At 54.0% G+C, this 5,000-nt stretch overlaps 1 non-coding gene across 1 annotated transcript in view; it reads left to right on the top strand.

Moving 5' to 3' along the window:
* The first annotated feature begins 4,542 nt into the window (after window positions 1–4,542).
* Window positions 4,543–5,000, top strand: part of LOC126197283 (small subunit ribosomal RNA) — a 1,909-nt gene continuing 1,451 nt past the window's right edge. The window contains exon 1 of the ribosomal RNA XR_007539657.1: window positions 4,543–5,000. This exon is cut by the window's right edge and continues 1,451 nt beyond it. This is a non-coding gene — a ribosomal RNA (small subunit ribosomal RNA).

The raw sequence follows: 5,000 nt of genomic DNA, 5'->3' as shown, positions 1-5,000 counted from the left end.
CAGCACTACAACCACCATGTCGATCGCACCACAAAAACAGTACCGCCATCTATGCGACGCCAAGCTGACTACGACGGCGATGGGCCCACAGTACCCGTTTCCCGACCCCACCCACAAAGCCTGCATCCACTGTCCACCACAAGAGCACCAACGCCAGTCCCTGCGCCGCACGACGTCGTCCACCGACAATCACGCCACCCGCCCCCGTACGTGCCTCACGTCACCTGCCCAAATTGCAACTCCAGCGGATGAACGGCGGACTTTTCTCGCAGTCGTAAGTTGCAATCCACCCCTATATCATCCGTTTCATGAAGCGTTGTATCCAAGATGCGAAATTCCCGCTGTCCCTACACATGCTCTAAGTCTGTGCGCGATTGCGTGCTCACAGTACGGATTCCGATGCTGAGCGATCAGCTAGGAAGCGCCCCAACCATGTCGGTCCCCATGGGCGTTGCACTCGCAGTCGCAAAGACTCTGGCAATGGCTAAAAGCGCTCCGCAATACATCACGCAGACGGGTAATGACGGTCCGAGCGCTCAGTGTGAGGAGAGCATTACTGAGCCCTGACCCACAAGCAGGTTGTAGCGTATCCCACCCGCAGACATGTGACGTTGTCACACGACCAGTTGTCACTAATCGACTCATTGCTGATAATCATATGCCATACACCGGGGAAAGCTGCCGCAAGGGGTAGCTACGTAGTGCAGTCGCACCTCTACTACTGTACAGAGATAGAACACCACGAGACTGCAACCAGATTAAACTGATACATGGCGCTGATAACTAATAGATGCAGAGCCATCGGAATATAGATGACATACGACATAGAACTGTCCCTATACATGCTGACAGTCTCTGCACACAATGTGAACTACACGTCACCCAGACACCCTATCACACACTACTCTCTGGCTGTAACAGACACAGACACAATATCTAAGCACCACCATGGAACAACATCCAGTGCATCCTCTCCGCCACATTACACCATTCACACTATGATAACAAAACCAGGAGGTCCACCCCAAAAACAGAATATCTCACACTTCCAACAACCATCATTACGCAGATAAGCCACAAACACCCACACATGTGCTACACAGGGGTGCAGCCAACACCACCACACTGGCGTGTCTCACAGCATATAAGCAATGGCAGGAATGAAAGACACAGGTCTGCCACTCCCTTGCCACACCCACAGAACCGGCGCACCACCTCCCCTGAGCCAAAGGTGCATCCTGACGTGACACATCTCAGGGTGCCTCAGGCGTCCACTTACCATCATCACTATGAACGAACCTCGTCCCCTCCCCCCTCATACACCATCCCTTAACCTAACCTATGTTGCGCCTTAACCTAACCTATGTTGCGCCTTAACCTAACCTATGTTGCGCCTTAACCTAACCTATGTTGCGCCTTAACCTAACCTATGTTGCGCCTTAACCTAACCTATGTTGCGCCTTAACCTAACCTATGTTGCGCCCTAACCTAACCTATGTTGCGCCCTAACCTAACCTATGTTGCGCCCTAACCTAACCTATGTTGCGCCCTAACCTAACCTATGTTGCGCCCTAACCTAACCTATGTTGCGCCCTAACCTAACCTATGTTGCGCCCTAACCTAACCTATGTTGCGCCCTAACCTAACCTATGTTGCGCCCTAACCTAACCTATGTTGCGCCCTAACCTAACCTATGTTGCGCCCTAACCTAACCTATGTTGCGCCCTAACCTAACCTATGTTGCGCCCTAACCTAACCTATGTTGCGCCCTAACCTAACCTATGTTGCGCCCTAACCTAACCTATGTTGCGCCCTAACCTAACCTATGTTGCGCCCTAACCTAACCCATGTTGCGCCTTAACCTAACCTATGTTGCGCCTTAACCTAACCTATGTTGCGCCTTAACCTAACCTATGTTGCGCCTTAACCTAACCTATGTTGCGCCTTAACCTAACCTATGTTGCGCCTTAACCTAACCTATGTTGCGCCTTAACCTAACCTATGTTGCGCCTTAACCTAACCTATGTTGCGCCTTAACCTAACCTATGTTGCGCCTTAACCTAACCTATGTTGCGCCTTAACCTAACCTATGTTGCGCCTTAACCTAACCTATGTTGCGCCTTAACCTAACCTATGTTGCGCCTTAACCTAACCTATGTTGCGCCTTAACCTAACCTATGTTGCGCCTTAACCTAACCTATGTTGCGCCTTAACCTAACCTATGTTGCGCCTTAACCTAACCTATGTTGCGCCTTAACCTAACCTATGTTGCGCCTTAACCTAACCTATGTTGCGCCTTAACCTAACCTATGTTGCGCCTTAACCTAACCTATGTTGCGCCTTAACCTAACCTATGTTGCGCCTTAACCTAACCTATGTTGCGCCTTAACCTAACCTATGTTGCGCCTTAACCTAACCTATGTTGCGCCTTAACCTAACCTACGTTGCGCCCTAACCTAACCTAACCTACGTTGCGCCCTAACCTAACCTAACCTACGTTGCGCCCTAACCTAACCTAACCTACGTTGCGCCCTAACCTAACCTAACCTACGTTGCGCCCTAACCTAACCTAACCTACGTTGCGCCCTAACCTAACCTAACCTACGTTGCGCCCTAACCTAACCTAACCTACGTTGCGCCCTAACCTAACCTAACCTACGTTGCGCCCTAACCTAACCTAACCTACGTTGCGCCCTAACCTAACCTAACCTACGTTGCGCCCTAACCTAACCTAACCTACGTTGGGCCCTAACCTAACCTAACCTACGTTGGGCCCTAACCTAACCTAACCTACGTTGGGCCCTAACCTAACCTAACCTACGTTGGGCCCTAACCTAACCTAACCTACGTTGGGCCCTAACCTAACCTAACCTACGTTGGGCCCTAACCTAACCTAACCTACGTTGGGCCCTAACCTAACCTACGTTGGGCCCTAACCTAACCTACGTTGGGCCCTAACCTAACCTACGTTGGGCCCTAACCTAACCTACGTTGCGCCCTAACCTAACCTATGTTGCGCCTTAACCTAACCTATGTTGCGCCTTAACCTAACCTACGTTGCGCCCTAACCTAACCTACGTTGCGCCCTAACCTAACCTACGTTGCGCCCTAACCTAACCTACGTTGGGCCCTAACCTAACCCACGTTGGGCCCTAACCTGACCTGTAATTGTTATATGAATTGCAACATTCATGTAGCGTTGCCTAATCGCAACCCTCTCAACATAGGTCAGTGCTCGCACTCTCTGGTGTCCTGCGTATTGATTCATGTTACGGTGCGTACCCTCACAACATCTAGCGAGTGTTGCGTACGTTCCACATGGTCCCGCTATCCACTGTAATGTGTACTGCTGTAAGACGTATATCGCCCCCCTGTCGCCTCTAGTTCGTCAGGCGGGAGTTTGCGTGTTCAATGAGCTTCGCAGCTGTGCAATGGCATTCGCATACGTACGCGGGCCACCTTCCACGTGTTCTCTCGTGTATACGTCGCAGCATGTATGTGGGCTGATGTGGCGTGTCGTGACGCATATCATCCAGGCATGCAAGACCCACTGAATTTGCAAATGTAGATGGACGTCTACGTTTGCTGCCCAAGTTACGCAAATGAACTGGAAATCCGTTGTTGCGCGGTTGTTTACGCTGGAGGTGAATCATTGATTGCGACAATCGGTACAGGTATTAACTGGTTGCTTCAGCGACACCCGTCATACCCACGAACGTGAGTGGGCATGTGGGTATGAAGCGATACGCGGCGGTGGCTGGGTGGGACCGTCCCCGGCCGGTGAGGGGGGAGCGCCCGGCGTGCTGGCCGCGCGCTGCGTGGGCGCACGCGCTACAGCCGGCTGGTGGGGGCGCCCAGTGGCAGGCGCGCCGGCCGACGGACGCGGCAGGCGGCGCAGCTGCGCGCCGGCGCACCCAGCGCGCGGCGCCGTGCGGCCAAAGTGGGTCCTCGCGGGCCCGGTGCGAAGCGCGGTGGACATCTGCAGTGTGCTGGTCCGATTGAGGACTGTGTGCGTCGAGGATGCGCCGCCGCCCGGCACTCGGCGCCGCGACGCCGTCTGCTGCTCGGTCGCCCCCGCGGTTCTCGCAGGTGGTTTGTATCGCAGCTGTGCGGATGTGTTGGCGCGTGCGCTGTGCTGGGAGAGTTCGCTTTGGCACCCAAGTGGGGCTCTGCCCCTCTGTGGCGCTGGCGTTGGAGCTGCCCGGCCACTGTTTGTGGCCGCGTGTTGTCTCCCGCCGGCAACACCACGACAGCACGCTCCCGGGCCTCTGTCGGCAGCGGCAAGCTCAGTTGGGAGCACGGGTGGTCGCACTGAAAGCGTCTACTCGCCTATCTCCGGGCGATTGCGCCTCTCTCGAACCCGACCAAGTACTTAGGACGGCGCTGCGCGCCGCCGGGACCTGAGAGGGTTTCGAGGTGTATCGTGCAGGGGAGCCCAGCCTCCTCCTGTTTGCGGAATAATTGAGCGGACGCTTGCGTGTTCGCGCGGGCCTCCGGGACACACTCCCGGGCGGCCGGCTGCTCAGCTCTAGTTGACGCAGCTCCCTGGTTGATCCTGCCAGTAGTCATATGCTTGTCTCAAAGATTAAGCCATGCATGTCTCAGTACAAGCCGCATTAAGGTGAAACCGCGAATGGCTCATTAAATCAGTTATGGTTCCTTAGATCGTACCCACGTTACTTGGATAACTGTGGTAATTCTAGAGCTAATACATGCAAACAGAGTCCCGACCAGAGATGGAAGGGACGCTTTTATTAGATCAAAACCAATCGGTCGGCTCGTCCGGTCCGTTTGCCTTGGTGACTCTGAATAACTTTGGGCTGATCGCACGGTCCTCGTACCGGCGACGCATCTTTCAAATGTCTGCCTTATCAACTGTCGATGGTAGGTTCTGCGCCTACCATGGTTGTAACGGGTAACGGGGAATCAGGGTTCGATTCCGGAGAGGGAGCCTGAGAAACGGCTACCACATCCAAGGAAGGCAGCAGGCGCGCAAATTA

The sequence above is a fragment of the Schistocerca nitens genome, chromosome 7 (assembly GCF_023898315.1).
Source record: "Schistocerca nitens isolate TAMUIC-IGC-003100 chromosome 7, iqSchNite1.1, whole genome shotgun sequence".
NCBI lineage: Eukaryota > Metazoa > Arthropoda > Insecta > Orthoptera > Acrididae > Schistocerca > Schistocerca nitens.
The sequence above is the reverse complement of the archived record's forward strand: the minus strand, read 5'-3'. Positions and strand labels throughout refer to the sequence as shown.